Source organism: Thunnus albacares, chromosome 4 (assembly GCF_914725855.1).
Source record: "Thunnus albacares chromosome 4, fThuAlb1.1, whole genome shotgun sequence".
In the NCBI taxonomy this organism is placed as follows: Eukaryota; Metazoa; Chordata; class Actinopteri; order Scombriformes; family Scombridae; genus Thunnus; species Thunnus albacares.
In genome coordinates, this window is record NC_058109.1 from 31,008,254 (window position 1) to 31,027,610 (window position 19,357).

Below are 19,357 nucleotides of genomic sequence, written 5' to 3' on the forward strand. Positions count from 1 at the left end.
CCTGAGCACCCATGACCTGATGACCATCAGAATCATGGGATCCCACATGAGCAAGCTCAAACACCTATTGACATGTGTCTTAATGTGATGCATTGACAATAGGTTAGTAAAGTTTCATGTGTGTAATTCAAAGCATATAGAAAACATCCAATACTCATAAAAAAGTTTATTCTTTAACTTGTCGATTGCATTTATAATGTCTCTCTGTTACTCCAACACAGCATCTGGAAGGACACGCATCCAAGACTGACCTGCAGGGTTATGCGATGGCACAGATGGCGCATAAGCAGTGGAAGCAGCCTCCCCATGTGCACTGGCACCGGCCGTAGATGCAGCCTCTTCACCCTCCATCTCCTGTGTCCCTGGGGAGCCACTGTGGTTATTAGAGATGAGTATCAAGAACCGGTACTAAATTGGTACTGGTTCCTGACTGGTCAGTACTGAAATATTGATAAGCTCTCAGACAAACAGTGCTGCTAGTGGAATTTATGTAAAATTGATTCATTCTAACATAGCTGACATTTTCAAATTCCCTAGTCCCCTAATGATGACAAAGCTGATGGCATCAGGTGATTACATTTGACGTTGCATAACTGTGTGTTTACATTCCGTGCTCTCCAGTCATTACTTTACTCAAATTCATGAAAATGCAGCTAAATGCAATATCTGCAAAAGGTCGTTGCGTGTAAAGGGGATAACATCAGAAACTTTATGAAACACATACTTCTTTAAATCTGAAGCAGTGCAGCGTGTTTGACTGTTTTAGCAAAGCAGCTCCACCTGCGTCCTCAGTGCAGCCTTCCGGCTCTGATGCTGATGGGATATGCCAAACTAAAAATGTGGCCGTCTCAACCTTGTCAATTCAAGATAACACTCACTATCGTTATAAAAATAAGTCTTTAGTTATTAAATCAAGACACAGTTAGCATCAGTTTTATGCACTTCTTATGTTCCTAAATAATCCCATAGACAACATCAGTCAAGCAGCAGCCACAGCTTTGTTATTATACATACAGGAAACTCAGGAAACAATTCAACTTATTTCTGCAAAAAAGCAATAATAAAATTACTCTTGAATCTTTTCACAACTTCACAACTTTTCATATCATGTCTTTGTTTTTGCACCAAATTATGGAAAGTAGTATCAACAAGAGTATCGATAAGTAGCAATATCGATAAGCAGTATCAGCATCAATATCAGTATCAATAAAATCCTAATGATACCCATCCCTAATGGTCATTGCCTGAAGCTGCGGAACATTTTGTTTAATAAACAGTTCTGTCGAGCTTAATTTAACCATCTTAATAAAACAACCAACATACCATGTTCCATCTGTGTGTCTGTGTCTCCCTCCTGGTCATTAACAATTCCATGCAAAGCTGAATGGCCCAAATTAGGAGCAATGTGTTTATCCACACTAGATAAAGCAGGGGTTGCTGGTGTTACAAATCAACTGGTTTTCCTGTTAACTGGTTACCTTGGGAGTTTCTCATGGCAACAGCAGACTATCCATCTGATTAATTCAGTTTATGGTCAATGGAGTTCAATGAAACTGTGGGATCAGAAATATTCTTAACCATATTTTAATGTATTTTCTTCAAAATAAAAACTCCCCACCCGGGTTTCGACACCAGGTGTTAAATCTAAAGGAAAACTTACGGTATATTGTGCTACACCACTGAGCACTACCAATATACCCAAACTCACAGCCTATTTTGAAGCAAAAACAACCGTATATTATCTTTGGCTTTTAAAGTACCTCTGCTAGATTAACTTGTGACCACTGTTATTGCAATGATAGCAGCCACACAAGCCCAGTTTGTTGTGCCTCTGAAGTTAAACATTTTTGGTAGATCCATAAACCATCAATAAGCTGAATTAATCAGATGGATAGCCTAGTCTATGGAATAATGAGTGATATAATAATGTAATAATAATAATAATATCATAATCAAGCATTTGCAAGGTCAGCAACATTTCCTCTCCATGATTGGAACATCTGCTGTCGCCATGAGAAACATCCAACATTTTCAAACAAAGATAACAAGTTAACAGGAAAACCAGTTGATTTGTAACATTGGCCCTCCTCCTGTTGCCCTCATGCTTTCTTTGTGTAGACTGATGGGCTTTTTTGCCTCCTGTTTATAATCCAACCATTTTTTTTTTACTTCTGCCAGGGTTCTTTGCTCAGAACTTACAGAGCTGATGGTCCCTGTCACTTCTTTGATGTTCTTTTCATTGCCATGCCTGATAACTTGTGGCGCAAACAGCATTTTTATATGCAAATGATTGCTTAAGGGAGTGTCTACTAGGGATGTGCAGAGGGCCCAGTATTTGTATTTGTATCTGTATTTGTTGAAGCAGCAAAATTATTTGTATTTGTATTTGAATAAAAGTGGAAAGAGGTTTAAAAATCCTGTTTTTGTTTTTGTTTTTATTACGCTTTTAATTTTAGAAAATTAAAGTGTTACAATAAGTGTTCATGAAGTGTTCCCTTGGGAGCACTTCATTTGTGTCAGTAGTTCAGCTTTATCTCTGGGGAACACCCCCAACTCTGGGAGTGATGTCAGAATTAGGAAATGTGCGTCATGTAGCAGGTGGATGTGACTCTCCTCATTGAGACCTGCTGATAGATGTAACAGTGGAGCAGAGGAGAGAGACAGACATAGTGATGTAACCGTCCTATGCGCTGGTATTTAACATGTTTTTTTTTCTTCCCAAAAACAAATCATTTTTAAAATATTTGTATGAAACAAATATTTGTAAAAAAAAACAACAAAAAAACCCCACTATTTGTGCTTTGCTGAATAACGTATTTGTATTCTGGCACACCCCTAGTGTCTACATCCATATATGGCTTACAGTGGGAGTGGAAATCAGGCTGCACGTGCGTACAATTACACAATGACTAAGATGTATAAAACAGAACAGGGTGTAAGTACAGCTTTATAATTCTGACGAAAAGAATGCCTATGCATATTTCTGGCTTTGTGCATACACACAGTTTTAGTCATGAATTTACACAGAGTTTTATGCATGTGGCCCCTGGTCTTTCCTCTTTGCTTTGCTGCTCTGGACAGTTTTCTGTCTTTGTTTAAGCTTTTGACACTCGGTAGAAAATGTTTTTAATTCAGTTCCTTTCTTTTGTTGCATGGCAGCATAATTCTGGAAGTCCAAGTTATAATATAAATGATTTAAAACTGAGAATGAGTCATTTAATTCGTAAAATGGACAGTTTTTACTGCTTTGATTATTCACTTGTGCTGTGAGAGACAGTGTTGTTGTTTGACAGCTGTTGGTTTTGAATCGTTGAGTGTGTGTATGAGTGCCCTTTTCTTTCTTTGTGTGGACAAGTATTGTTAAAACCAACACAATCATTGTCTGCATCTTGCTTCTTTGTTTTTTTGCCACCTCTTTTATTCCAGTGATCCATTTTCAGCTTGATGTGTTGAATGCTGCCAAACTTGATTAGATACCCACTTTGGGAATGTCATGCAGGTCAAGGTTGCACTGAACCACTTTGGAGAAGAGCCGCTCATTAACTCCCCTACTTATATGTTTGTATTTGTATGGGAAGACAGAGAGACTGCAAGTGCACAGTTCTATCAACTCAGGCTACAGCCAGACTCAATGATGTTAGTTAGCCCACAGTAAGTAAACCCACCAGCATTTGTCCCGATCCTCCTCATTAACACTTTGGCACTCACAATATACTGCTAACTTTGTGTTGTCGCAACAACTTTTCTAACATGTTATATTACTGTATTTCCTCAAATAAAAGACAGTCGTCAATTAAAAGCCAGGTCTCTGATAATGACTGGGGGCGTGGTCAACACAAACAAATAAAGGCCAGCCCCAAAAACAGGCCGGGGAAAAAGCAAGGGTGGATGACCTCCTGGCACCTGCATGATCATGCCGGTTAAGAATAAATAGTAGTTACCTGGATGTAACTATGAGTACATGTGTAGTCCTCTAGCCTAGGGATTCTCATTTCAGCCAAGGACCCCTTACAAGATAGAGAATATGCCAGGGACCCCCTCATGGAAGTCCCGAGGCATATTCTGATTTGTGATTTTGGGCTATATAAATAAAGGTTGACTTGACATGTAAGTCCCTTAGATTAATCTGATGTAGACTATTTTTTACACTTCTGTAGTCTTAGTTATATGACAGAACAACACAGGAGAAATGTATTAGAGAGATATTACGAAGATATTACATATAGAAAAATATTTGTACCATCTCAACATAGAATACCTATAAAACAATCAATCAATTAGCTGCAAGTACCACTGCACCTAAACAAAATGTCAGAGGCAAATCAAGAGAAAGGGTTCATTTGAAGTGCATTTCAGAACATACACACACAAGACAAAGTCTTTCACTCTTTGTGCATACATAGACTAGATAAAATGTGGATTATGACTATTTTAAATAATATGCAGTAAAAAATATAAAATATATAAAATATAAATAGTATAAAACAATAAAGACATAAAAAGAACAATAACTGGCCTAGCCTGGGACTTGAATGTGATAGGCCTATGCAGCAGCGCCAGAATGAGTTTTGAAGTGGGGGGACATCCAGCTTTGGATGATGCCCATCTCACCTCGTAAATGGTCACATAGTTTATCAAATAATGTTACACAACAGCGTTTGAATAAAATATGAGACGCTACTTTTGTTGAAAAGAAAGTTGGAAAAGAGGCTGATGAGCTGCTAACCTGACGTGTCATTCATAAACAGTTAGTGTTAGTGTTATGAGTTATAACTGACCAAGCTGATGTGTGTAGAGGTGTGTGTGGTTATTCTGCAGAAGCGTGGGACCAGATGCATAAAACTGTGTAGATTTATGACTAAAACTGTTTGTACGCACAAAGCTAGATTTATAAAGCTGTGCGCACGTATGGTTCTGTTTTATAAAACTCAGTCATTGGGGAACTGGGCGCACGTGCACGAGCCTGATTTCCACCCCCACAATGAGCCATAAATGGATGAAGATACACCCTGAACCAGCTGTTTTCATATCAACATGATGCCTGCTCCACCAGTCTGTACACCTGCCAGTGAAACTAACTGGAAATAAAGTGCAGTTTAGGTCCTCCAACAGCGGAACAGCTGTCATTACGCATGACCAGTACGCACAGCCGTGTGGCTCTTTACAGTTAACTCATCGGTGATATCTGAGCAATCTCATCATAGTTTGCAGCGCTCATCTCTAAACCGACTTTACAAGGTGCGTCACAACTAAGGATAAAATAAAAATAATATTAACAGCAAAATAAAATGTTGACTCCTGGGTAAATTAAAAGAATGATAAAATTACTCACACAAAGTAATTAATCCGTGTTACCTTAATAAATGAGCCTTTGATTGGCATTTTACAAATCTCAGTGTAAACGCAAAAACAATCACACAATCAGTGCAGCTGGTTATCAACATAAACAATGTTTGTCTAAAAGATTCTGTCTCAGCTTATATTTCCTCTCCACCTCATCACATCACCCTCCGATTGCTTCAGAAGAACATGTGTACGGTCTGAAGAATGTGTGAGGTGCGCACATTCTCACCGTACATTCTGCTTTTATAAATACCAGTTTATGTGTGGGAAATGGTGTATACATGTTTTTTGTTGATATGCATCATTTATGCATCTGGCTGAAAACCAGGGGGTTTTCAGCCGATTTAATGAAGGTAAATACAGTGAACTGCTGTGCGTAACGGCACTGCGCTCTGACGCAGCATCTCAGAAGCTGCAGATTTTTCAACATTTCAGTCCTGCTGCCTTCAGATGCTGCAGAGATTTAATGAACTCAAGAAGAAGCTTTTCATACAGTATAAACAATTGTGGACGGCAGATACTGTAAGAATCACTCACATTCATTTACAGATCAGTACAGACACATTTATAGCAAGTATTTAGTTTGCTCGTGTTGATAAAATCACAAAGTGGCAGCGGAGTGACTTTGCTCCAGAAATAGACGTAATTCTGAAACTTCTAAGACCCATTTTCTACAAAAACACGAACAACTCTCTTAGCGCTGCGTATTTGCGCGTCTCCTCCTGGCAGTTCACCGTGCATGCAGCGCTGGGAACCACAATACCAAACTGTCCGTGTGCTGCTTGAGCTCGTCATTGCGCTATCACGAAAAAATAGGGCACAATGTTGTATTTGGTGGTCAAATGATTTAAACTAGTCTGAACTGGCAGCCATAATAGGCTACTCATGGTCCTCCGTGTTGTGATTATGATTGGATTTAAAGGTCCAACATGTTGGAGTAGGCTTCGACGTTATCGCTGTGACTGTAATACCTGGCTTAGACGTTAGCATTTTATTACCATAACACCTGGAAGTGGGGGGACAAAAAGTCTCGTTGTTCCCCCTATTCCTATGCCAGTGGGCCTATGAAATTGTTCGTAGAGAGGAAATCGTTTTGTGTAAATAAGTAATGAATGATAAAAGTCAGTAAATACAGGCTATAACAAACCGAACACATGCCTGCATTGCAACATATGTATCAAGTAGTTGCAAAACATCTGCAACATTTCTACAATCCCAAACCACTATTTTGTTTTGGCATCCAGCTCTGGACACTATTGAAGTAATGAGAGACTGTCCATGAAGCTGATTGCTTCTCTCTGCAAGTGAAGACACACATAACAAACTAAATCAATAAATGCAACATATGTGACATCTCTGTTGCTCACACACATAGTCCCCCCCCCCCCCCCCCCCCCCCCCCACACACACACAGAGTGAGACAGAGAGAGAGAAAGAGAGACAAAGACAGAGATAGCGCCCTCTTACCATTAATGTGAGGGATGGGCTTGTCTCTCGCTCGACAACTTCTCCATCCATAGAGAAATAGATGAGAGGCATACACATAGGTCGATCTCCACTCCCATCCAAGCCCTGGACTTGGTCTTCATGGTGGTCAGCGCTGAGAATGACGACTCACAGGTATGTGGGTGGAAAGGGGAGCAACATCTGCATGGCGACAGCAACGAGTTCTGGATACTCCCGTTCAACCCTAGGCCAAAAGTCCACATGTGCCCCTAGGCTGAATTAGATTGTTAACGTCCAGTCACATGCTAGGTTCAGCAGCTCCTCCTCTGCTTTTCCACTGAGACTCCGCACTGATATACGGGCAACGAAGGGGTCACGCACCGAGTCACAGGCACCTGTATCAACGTCAGTGAAATAGTCATTGAAATAGTCACTGAGGCAAGATGTGAACCGATTAAATTTTTCACAATCTCAGCTGGTATTTGATTTGTGTCCAAAAACTCCATGAGTTGGGGGAGCATGTAGTTAATGCCATTTTGCCCTCTCCAGATCTCTGTTTTGCCACAGGTTGCCTTGATATTGTCGCTTACCTCCAGGATAGAGGCATATCAGTCTTGAATTAATAAATTGAGTTTGTTCAGGAATTTGAATACATCTGTGAGGCAGGCAAGCTGTGCGATCCATTCGGGTTCCGAGAAGAGCACTGCAGTAGTAGGCTTGTCATTCTGGATGAATTCACACAGCTCTGAGCGCAGTTTGTACACCTGCTGTAGCACTTTTGTATGGGAGAAACAGCTCAGCTCTGAGTGGAACAGCAGGGTGTCCTGTCCTCTGCCCATCTCCCTGCAGAGCTGGCCGAATAAACGGGACTGCAGTGGCTTAGATATGATGTGGTTGACCACAGTCACCACGGTGTTCTGAACAGTGTAGCTCAGGACTCAATGATTTTGACGCCAGAGCCTGCCTGTGCACCATGCAGCAGATAGCTAGCATCATTGGATTATGCTCCTTGGCCCAAGCAACCACCCCACTCTTGCGTCCAGTCATGGCAGTTGCCCCATCCGTGCAAATTGCAATGCAATTCTCCCAACTCACATTGCCAGTCTCCATGAACATATCTATTACACTGAAAATCCCCTCACCCATTGCTCACCCTGTCAGCTCTTGACAAAATAAAATATCTTCCTGAATCCTTTCTTCCCACGGGTAACAAACCAGCTCAATGAGCTGAGCTGAACTGGAGACATCAGTGGAATCCAATTGAACCGCAAATTTAGACACTCTCAATCTTTCCAGGAGTTGTGAGTTGATATCGGAAGACATGTCTTCAAATCGTCATCTGATGGTGTCATTAGACAGAGGTACACGTCTCATTTTGGCAGCCATATCTTTCCCCACCATCACATCACACGTCTCCACCACAGCAGGGAACAGCAGCTCCTCCCTTATCATGTGGGGATTCTGAGCCTTAGCGATCCTCTGTGCTACCAGGTAGGGGGCCCGCTGTGCTTTAGCAGGAACAGACGTTGTTGCTGGCAGTTGTTCTCACCCTTCCTCCCAAAAAAATAAGACCAGTCTTTTTTTTATGTAATCTGGATGCTTGGTATCAGGATGTCTCTTCAATTTGAAAGACTTCATTGCCTCATTGGCAAGACACTGCAGGCATATAATAGGGCTTTTCCATTGACAATTTTGGCTGCTGCAAGTCAAACCATGCCGTGTTGAATTGCGTTTCTGTTACCAGTTTAAACTCGCCAAACTACGCCCGAGATGGACCATCTCCAGAGTCGGGCCTGCTGCTTCATATTAAAAGCTCTCCACCGACAAACTAACGGAAGACTTTTACTGCGAACCTTTAGGAAATGAAAGGTGTTTATTGCTTAGTTAGCGGTGCTATTTATTGTTTGTGTCATGTTAAGTTACTGCTGATGAAAATACAACATTTCCTACTTTTGCTGCTTCATATTAAAAGCTTTTAAATAACAAAATAACAGAGGACTTTTATTATGAAGAATTTATAGGAAATGAAATGTGTTTATCCGCCGTTTTACAGCCGCTCCTTTGACCACTGGTCACAGCCAGCCACTACTTCGGATTTAAAAATTAAAATACTATATGTTGAACTATGAAGCCTTTTATAGAAAAAAAACCCCAAAAAAACCCACAGACCCCCGGCAGAGCACCACAGACCCCACTTTGAGAATCACTGCTCAAGCTGATCGTTACAGAGAGGGAGGGGGGACAGGGATGGAGGAGGGGTGATATTGTTTATATACGGTGATAACGGCACACTTCAATAATAATGACGGCAGTGACACTACATGAGCGTGGGTAATCAGGGTAACTATGGTAACTTGGCTAAGCTGGCAAGCACACATCCATGAGCATGCTACCCACATACCGCTAACAACAGCTAAGTGACGCACTGCCAAAACATCCCGGGTGGAACTCAAGAGCTAGAATTATTGTTCTGCATGTTGACGTAAGTGGATTACTGGTAATGCAGTGACAAAACTTTAACAGATCAAACGGAAGCAAATCAGAAAACAAGGAAGTTTTGTACTAAAATATGAGCAAATATACTTATCAAACAGAGGGAATTAGAAATAAAGACCTGTCTCTAATATAAGCCTGCTTCCAATAAAGACCTGGTACCCTCTGTAGTTGAAGTAAATAAAGGCCCTGGCCACTATTTGAGGAAATTTGGTAAGCACTGTCTTGTGTTGTGATGTCTGGTCTATAAGTACTCACTTAACTGCATGCAATATACTGTAAAGCAGCAAAAATGGTCAGGATGTCTATTTAAAATACTGAAATATTGCTGTGAGTGATGTCTAGTCTCTTGTTTCAGTGCAAAACAACAGTCTGACAACTGTTCCGTCACATTCTGCAATGCCTCTCATTGGGTTTTTTTCCTTTAGTAGAAAACTGAATCTCTGTTTGGTGTTGCAATAGCCTGAATGCTCACATCGTGCTTCCAAATACTGCATTGACTAACCAATTCTGTCAGTGAATATGTGCATCTGAAAATGTATGAATATGTGTTTTATTTCATTTTTGTTTGCAGTGGTTGGGCAATCAGTGTCTATGGTATTTTTCCACTCTCAGTTAAACCTTGTTGAGTGTTGATAGTTCTCACTGAACTGCCTCATATTTATTTGTTTGAGTACATCTGAATTATTTAATCTGTGCAGTTGAAGCTATGAATCACCTCTGCTTTACTGTATATTGTTACACTTTGTTTTGATAGAGGCATATGACCCTCCAACCCTGTAATATAGAAACAACCGGGATATCTGGGACACAACAGTCCCCAGTGCTTATCATGTGATTATTGCTGGCAATTTTTTTTTCATTATGACCTCAGTTAGAAATGTGAAAAAGCCAAAACAAGGGGGAATCATGTGACAAGCAACCACATCTTTATCATCTTGAAAAACAGGTGATGCCAAACTGTAAAATAACACTATACTGTGCAAACAGCTTAATTGTCATTAATTATTCATCACTACTAAGCCAACAATTGGCCACAATATATGCTGGAACATGTTGTAGTCATGAAAATTTAATTCAGTATTGTGTAAAATACAGTAGTTATCTTTGGGAATACAGAACATCTATATACAGCACGAAGAGGAAGTGAATGAAAGTCTATGCAGCTACAGAATCAGACACACTTTCTGAAAAGGGGACATATAGTAAATATCTTTTATATATCTTATATACTGGAGCTGCACTGACTGATTGGACTTACACAAAGTGAATTCATAGGCCTGGTGCCCCCAGGCAGTCAATATATTAATTATTTTAATTACACAGTCTCATTATTTTTTTTATTACATGATGCTTAATGTATGTTATTAGCAGCCACTCACTTATTATGGCAAAATATTATTCAGCCATATATTAATATTGTAGCATCACCAAATTATAATCATTATAAATCATGTCCTGCAAAGGCAGAGAGCAGCGACTACAGAGCAAGTTAAGTTGAAAAAAGGGTTTTAAAGGTTTCAGGCTGGCTGTCAAAGTGCATAAGAGATAGAAAGTTAATTTTATAGCTTTTTAGGGCAGATTATTTTACCAAAAAGCTGTAGAACCTACATGATACCTAAAAAATGCAGATACTGCACTCTGCCTTTGGATAAGCTTCAAGGAGAGAATCTGTATCTCAAAAAAATATGTTCTCTCTCAGCTTTCCTGTCCATTTTAACTTTGATTGTACTTAAAGTTCATGGTGTAGTTATGTTAATCTTCAATTGAATAAATTAATCTACAGTTTAACACACTTAAATATATATAATTTACAAAACTTTACACAAAATTACATGAATCCTAGAGTTAAAAAACTCAGACGGCAGTAAGCTAGTTATTTTTGATTGAGTGAGAAAATTGCAAAGCTGGCAACACTGCTCACAGCTAGCTTTCATCTGCTTTAGCTGTCTTGTCAACTGTCTCTCTGTGACAGATTGAATACCATGCCAGACATGTAGTAACTGCAGTGGGGGCAGCGATAAAAAGACAGAATGCAGTTACTACACTATACTGCACTTAGTGCAGATTGGCTTGTTTTTTTTAGCTAAAGTTACTCCACATTTTACATACTTCTTCATGAAAATTATTCATTTCTATGGCATCATTTTTCGTACAGTAAAACACTGCAAGAACTCAATTTTGGCCAGATAAGTGGTGAAAATAATATGTCACTGCACTTTTCCTTTGTAGGGAAGCATAATTCATGATATTTCACATTTCCTCAAAAAAAACAAAAAACAAAACGGATTGAGTTTATTCTGTCTCAGCCTCTAGGCTATGTACAGTCGTGTTCAACTCATTTAAGAACACTGTTGCTTCACTGACCTGTGCATGAACTTCAGCGACATTCTATGACCACTGAACTTTAGAAGTGCTGCAGAGTCATGCTGATCAAACGCTGCATCCCTATTAAATGCAAAAAGAGTAGAAAGTAGGGAGAAATGGGCTAGGAGGTTAGGGAGGCATAAAGATGGAGATAAAATGTGAACAAATTAGACTGGCTGGAAAACATTAGCCGTTACACACCTTGAAGCAGCCTTCGACAAAGTAATTCACTGCAGGCAGACACTGGAATTAGAGGAGGGAGATTGTAAAGATGGAATGCAGAGAGAAAATACATGTCGGTGAAGTTTGGAAAAGAGCTTTTAACTTGCAAACTTTATCAAGAGCTGAAACGAATTCTGAGGGATAAATAAAATGTTTAAGTTGCGGTATATGAGAAACCAGATGTTATCTCAAATGATAAATCAGATACATGTCAAGTAGATATGACCGTTATGAACAGGATATTGGGCTTCCTTACAGACACATTTCACTATCTGGGTCAGTAGTGTCCTCATAGCGGCACATTTCATCGACTCACTCTCCCCCTTGGGCTCTGCTCTTCCCACATCCTTGCATATTTTGATATTTAGATAGACATTTTATCACATTTGTGTCTAATGTTTTCATTCCTACTGTTCTGCAGGAACAGGGACAATGATAAATTAGTTTTATCTGAATTTGATAAGTAGCCTGTTTATGTTTTGGCTGCTTTCTCTCTGAGGCAGTAATAAACAGATTGGGGAACTTGGTGTAAGTAAGTCTTCAAGGAGTATGGTGATGGTGAAGAAAACTAATGCTTTTCCCTTCTGCACTGAAAGCTCTTGGGTGCAAATGTAGGTGTTAACAGAGGACTAAAAGAATCAGTCTGGCTCTTGTAGACTGCTTCATTTGAACATGCAGGGATGTGGCTTCCCATGCTTGTTTAAGTATGCAGCATTTCTCATTAATTTTAGTTATTTTGTTTAATTTGACTTGCATTTGGACCATGTTTTTTATTATTTATACTGTGTTTTTCCTACTTCTACAGAAACCCTGTCTGCAAACTAGATTTCTTTTGAGGCCAATTAAGTTTTAGCTGGATTGAATCGGACTGAATTCAAATGAAACAGAAGTTTTGTCATGTCTTGTCATATGTTAATGAAACTGCCTTGTACAGGCAATGATAGGACATGTTAAATCATGACTACAGTACAAAAGGAATGAACTGGATGTTTATTTCCATGAATGGTGAGGAAGAGCAGAGACCTCTCAGGGAGAAATATAAATAGTGCATGAAGCTAAGAGCCTCTCAGTGATTACACATGGCCTTTTCTGCAGATGTTGATATACTGATATTCGGAGACGTTCAGCGATTCCAAGAGAGAACCGATGGCAGCATTCATCTAAATTTGCCAGGAAGGAAGGAACATGAGGACATTAATTGGTATGATTCAGTCCAGCGCTGAGCACAATAAGCAGCTGTGTTTTCACGTTGGAGTGAGACTGCGATCGTCTGAGGCTGTGAATGAGCACAGCTGTTTTTCTTTACCTGTGCAGGTTTGAGGTTGAGCTATGAAGATGTTCCCGTTGTTCCATCACATGGCCCTGCCAAGCTGGGGCCTTTGTTCCCTGGCAGCATGCCACCCCATAAACCACTGCCAGATGAACTGTGTCATGCCCCACTCAGTCTGGTTTGTAGACGGGGGATGCAGGGAATAATCTATTCCATTTGATAGCTTTCTGGCATAGATTTGAGTGGCTGTCACAGTAACTTAAGAACAGATTTGCTGTCAAAACTGAAATATTATGTATATCACCACCCATCTATTAAGGCACATTCGCACCCCCGGGCCTCAGTGCTCTCTGTAAGCTGAGAGTATCTATTTATCCACGATCTCAGCTCGGTATGTGTAGCTTCAGCAAGAAAGTTTGAGAAACAAGAATTCAAAGAGTATCTTGCAAGAATCCAATACATCACTCTCCTACATAGGATACAGAAGCAGTAGGCAGCCTTATAAGCGGTGGCAATTAAATTATCTTGTTTCTAATCAGAATTTAATCTGAAAAAAAAAATTCCATTAGAAGTACAATTTGGGTGTCCAACCAAAGAAGGAGAGAAAAAGAGAAACGGATCAGACAGACATCTCAAACATTTTCCTCTAGCAAAGCTGAGTGATCTAGTCCAAAGTCAGCTAAGACAATATTGCACAGCTGGACACAAATGACGAATTTAACTAATTATTTCTTCTGCCAATGGGTTTTTCCAGTGATGTAGAAATGTAGAAACCTGGCTCGCTGGTGGGGTGTCAGGGTCAGCCATCAGGGTTAACAAGTGAACAGTCCCATCACAGATGTCTTCTAACACTTCACGCAGGCTTCACAGTGAAGTCAGGCATTCCACTCCAGACTGCCCCACCACACCGATCCACTCTCAGCCCGTAACAATGTTACAGGTAATAACAATCACAACAACATTAATCTCAATAATGGTAGGCTAATGGAATGGCTGACTGTGTTGGAAACAGCACATTTGTCTGTTAAGAAACCACATGGAACCAACACGGACCAAAGACAGAGCTCAAACGCTAAATGCTTTGGGCTCAGCTGTAATTACTGAAATGAGAGTGTTCAATTACGCAATTCATCAAAAGATAATGGGTGTTTGACAGTGGGCAGTGTAACATTGCTAAATAAAAAAAAACAATACCAACAACAACCAAAACATCAATACAGTATATTCCCACTATGCAGTCCATTCTACCAAAATATCAATACACTTGGCTTTTGTCTGCAGACTTCTGAAACTCTATGGTTCATCAAGCACCCGTCATCCATGACTTCTCACTCAGAAGCTTTTGGAGGCCCACCGGTATTAATTAAAACCAGAACAAGCTTCTCAACACAACTCTGGAGCAACCTCAGACCTCCTCAATTAGCTTCTGAACAACATGTGTCTCAGTGGTTTCTGAGGTTACATAGTTTCAAAGAAATAAAGTGTATCAATAAAGTCTTACGTCCTCCAAAGGTAACAATGTCACCAGTGCTCATTGTTGAGTTCCAGCCTGGTCGCCAGAATAAAATTTTGGCATTGTACGTTTCTGCAAACCACAGAAACGTTGAATATCTATGTTTCAACACATGAAATACGTTGCATATTAACATGTCAACAATACGTATCATATCAAAATGTCAACAAAACGTATTATATCAACATTTCCAAAATATTATCATCTCAACATTTCTAAGGTGACGTAGTTCACATGTGATCTATATGAGTTTATCTTTCCTATATAGGAGAAGGAGGGGCAGGTGGATGGTTAGTAAGTTTGTTGGCAGCAGCAAGTTGGAAATCAGCAGAAAACATGGTTCAGACCACCTTGAAACCGAAACCAATGTCCGCTTCCTGTTTCAACCGACTAAAGCAAGTGTTTTTAGCGAGACGTCAGGACATTTGCAGCCGTTTTTCTGTCGAGAAAACCAGCTTTTTTTAGTGAGACATCGGCCGTTTTCATTTTATTTTTATTTTTATTTTAACCCAAACCATGATCTTTCCCTAACCCTAACCAAGTGGTCTTTGTGCCTAAACCTAACCAGACCTTAACCACAACGTTGTCACACCATAAAACATCATTATTCAACTGTTAGCAATGTTAATATGCTATGTTTGTAGAAATGTTGATATGATATGTAATACACGTGTTGAAACGTATATATTCAACGTTTCTGTGGTTTGCAGAAACGTTCAATGCCAACGTTTTCCTCTGGTGACTGGGTTGTGAGTTCTCAGGTGAGGCAGCATGTTTCTTTACTTTTTTGTCCTTGTGTCACTATACCACTGCCTATCTAGTGATAGTGCTGTACTAATTACTTTTCATTCTTGTACAAAACCAATGTTATTTGTTTGTTATTTTAAAATCAAAACTCAGTTATCAGAACTGTCATGGTGCTAGGCTGTGCCCTCTGTAGAGTGGGCTGCACTCTGGCCAAACATGCACTGCATTGTCAAATTCTTGAGTTTATTCCATCAAGCCGGCACGATAGACTTTGCTCTAAGTGTGTAGTTAGACTAACTTACCATCACACGACTCTTTGCCTTGTAGTCAGGTCTCTATGCTACATTCATTTATGTTTCAGTACACAAATGTTAGTTGTGCTCCATGTGCTCCACTTCATTTTACCTGCTGCCAAGAATCCAAACTGACAAACAGGAAGTGGGAGAATCCAAAGGACTTTATAGTAGGGGAACCCAGACTGTACCAGGTGGGTTGGAGTATACAGGGGATTATTCATTGTTTGGGGAATTAGTCTTTTAAAGTACCCCAAACAATATGTTTGTCAATGTTTTCTATGTTAGGACACTTAGAATAACAGGTAGAAATTGTCCATCTTGTTTTTAATTAGAAAGGTTATTTTTGACTTAATTGATTGTAATTTAACTTTGGTTTGTCTGAAGAGGAGGGGCTCCCTGTAAAAAAGGAGATAGAAGCTCTCAGGTGTTTTTTTTTGTTTGTTTTGTAGCATGTGCTAGCTGCCCAAGTCATGGGTCTAGCTTAGATTTTATTTTGGTCTACTGATGAGTTTCTATATATTCTGTTGAGAAGTTCTTGGCTGTTTTTTTTTTTTTTTTTTTGGGCTTGAACTGCTTTTGTTTATCTGGTATATTCTATAAATAAACACACACCAGGTTTAGATCACTCCTGCCTTTACGTGTCCCTCCTCCACCACTCCTAACAAGAACATTAATGATGGCTGAATATTATTTTATACGTATCATAAACTTTTTCCACAACAAAACCCATGGGTGGGACATCTTTAAAAAGAAACTTTTGTTAGAAGGTATGTCAAAAAGTCCTGATGCAGGCCCAGTGGGATTTTTTATTTTAGTGTTATTTTATTCTTCTTATTTTTTTCTTATTTTGGTTATTACTTTTATTCTTTACATTTACAGCTTTTGTTCCAGAGAGGAACAAAGAATACGATGTCTTAAAATGCCATGGCTGGTACATGAACTAGTGTCAGCTTGTTAATTTCTTTGATTACCAACTGTCAGTGTTGAGAGTTGTGATGTAATCAATAAAATCATCAATAAAAGTTGACTTCTACAATATTTCAAGTAATGTTTCTTCTAGCATACACTTGGCATGGCCCCTGGATAGCATATGGAAGTGGGCCACTTCAAGCGATGATGCGGCACTGCTGGCCCAGACAAAATGGATGTGAGCCTGAAATGGCCCACATATCCCAAATCAAATTTGAGCCTTTTTTGGTATGCGGTGCTCTCAAGTATGTGTATTCTGGATGTGAGCAAGTCCTGGTTTATCTGGTTTGTTCTTGGTTGACATACGGCTTGCTTGTGGTCCAGAACTCTGGGAAACAGGAGCGGATCGCCCAAGTGCCATCATTCCATGCGGTATGTGGGCCGGATGAAAGTGCTGAAAGTGTTTGGTGTGGGCCGGATCTGGGCCACAGCAATTTTGCTATCTGGGCCTCTTGCAGTAAAATTACATTCTTGGCATAGAATCAAATATCGCTTGATCAAAAAAAAGTAAGCCAGTGTTGTAGAATGACGTATGTGAGAAAACGAGGGAACTTGAAATTAATTTTCTGATGGCTATAGTGGTGAAGAGATACCACTATTCCACATTTTTTATATGTATACATGTATATTTTTATTTCTGTATTACAGAGTGCTTGGAATTTCGAAATTTAGACTTAATTTCTCTCCCATAATTGATGGCAGCAGTAGCCTTCAGTCATTGGCTCCACTCGTAAAGACCATCAGCCCATGATGGGTTTAAAGTTCTTGGCACAGCAAACTATGCAGTTTGCCACAAATAATCTGTCTGCACTAGCAATCTGGCTCCACTGAAAAAAAGTACTGTATAGGTGTAAGAGTCAAGTGTGAGTAGCATGAGAGTCTGACGAGCAAGAATATGTGTGAGTAAGCTATTTAAGGCAACAGTTACAATACGGCACAGTGCACATACCATAATATCACACAGTGGTACACAGTAATACATGTGTGACATATTGCACAGTTAGTTATTGCACTGGGTAGGTGGTGAAAGTGACCTGGCATAGACAGTGGATGCTAATAACCCATTTATCCAGCATATTGTGAATTTATGATTCTTTAAAACCCTGGATTACAATCATCAATGTCAATGTTTTTAAAAAATAATTCCTACAATATCCAACTTCAGTATGATTAATGTTAGGAAAGTAGAAGTACTTGGTTAAGTTTAGGGAAAAATCATGATTATTCTAAATGAACTATTGTTAAGATATTAATAGTTGGTCTGAGACAGGAGGCAAACCATGGATTCTGATATCAAAGAAGAACACAGTACCCTTACTTTAAGTCATGCTAGAAAGCAAACATTATCTGCTTCAGTCCAGTGTTGTGTGTGTAAAGTATTCTGCAATGCAGATGCACGGGGGAAGAAGCTGTTAGTGTATCTAAATGTTGTGGTTCTGCCCGGAGGCATTTCCCACTGGAGGGCCTGGAAGAGTTCTTGGCCAAGGTTTGAGGAGTGAGAGATGATTTTGCTCCGTGGCCACAGAAATAACATTTGTGGATGAACAACAAGTTGCAGCCAGTGGATTTTAGCTGACAGGTTTATGTGTGGCCCAGCTTAGCTGATCCACACCGTAATAGACAAGGATTGAGGACAGTAGTTTGTGGAACTGGACCTCCGTAGTCTATCTGAATTTTTCAGCTGCATGAGATCCATGTTTGTCTCCATTTGAGGCACGTGCCTGTAGTGCATAGCAGGCCCAGTCCTAGACTAAGATCACAGGGCTTATGAAATGTGAGGGTGCACTAGTAGAAGTTATAGCACAGACTGCAACACAAAAATAGAATACTGCTGATACAGTAGACTAGTAGAATGAGGCCTGCAGTATGTTACTAAGTAATAATTAATGCAAGAAACAATAGGCAGGTGACACCACTGCAGCGACACATAATGCACACTGTGGCATATTGATTATTGATCTGGCTATAGTTTCACCACTAATAACTAAGAGGCATGAGGCAAGTATAAATAATTCAAAATGGTGTACATGATATCTCGTTTAATATCTCTTTAAGGGATGAATAATTTTTTGAAAATACCCACCAAGGAGCACATAAGAGGAAGAGAAATTAGCAACTGCCACATTGCTAGTCAGGCCGTGGGCTGGTTGCGCGGCGACCAGGCTATTTTTAAGCCAGCAGCATTGTTTCAGCACTTAAATGATCATCTTTATCCAAAATGATCAAGGATGTGGTGGCATCTGTTATGTTGTTTGACTTTTATCTCATACACAAACTGAATACACACATAAAGGTGGAGTTGACAGAATATGTCACCTAAAAGACAAGTTTTAGTGTTTGGTAGTTGATGTCAGTTTGTAGGTTTATCTCAAATGTCAGTAAGTGGTGTGTCGTCTGTAAATTAGAGGAGTGAATGCTGTGAAGATGGCGATACACAAAGGCACAGACATGGTCAGCTGGAGAGGTTTGGAACAACTCTGCTACGATGATGTTGAATGCTGATGTAATGTCCACAAACAAAATCCTCACACGTCTTTTAGCATCATGATGCTGCAGTATGAAGTATCATCCCAAACTGTATCTTTACAGTTTAAAGATTAATTGTATCATTGTATATCTTGATGTGGCTTTAAATGTTTTTCTTTTTTGGCCCAATCTTGTGCAGCTCAGTTCAGTTCGTCCAGTAGCCAG

The 19,357-nt window shown here is 39.8% G+C and overlaps 1 long non-coding RNA gene across 1 annotated transcript; it reads right to left on the reverse strand.

Moving 5' to 3' along the window:
- Positions 1-200: 200 nt before the first annotated feature.
- Positions 201-15,997, reverse strand: LOC122981312. The gene is made up of 4 exons (XR_006403211.1): positions 15,704-15,997; positions 11,851-11,892; positions 11,650-11,730; positions 201-362 (listed from the first exon to the last, which is right to left on the reverse strand). It is a non-coding gene; the product is annotated as an uncharacterized LOC122981312 (long non-coding RNA).
- Between the last annotated feature and the right edge of the window lie 3,360 nt (positions 15,998-19,357).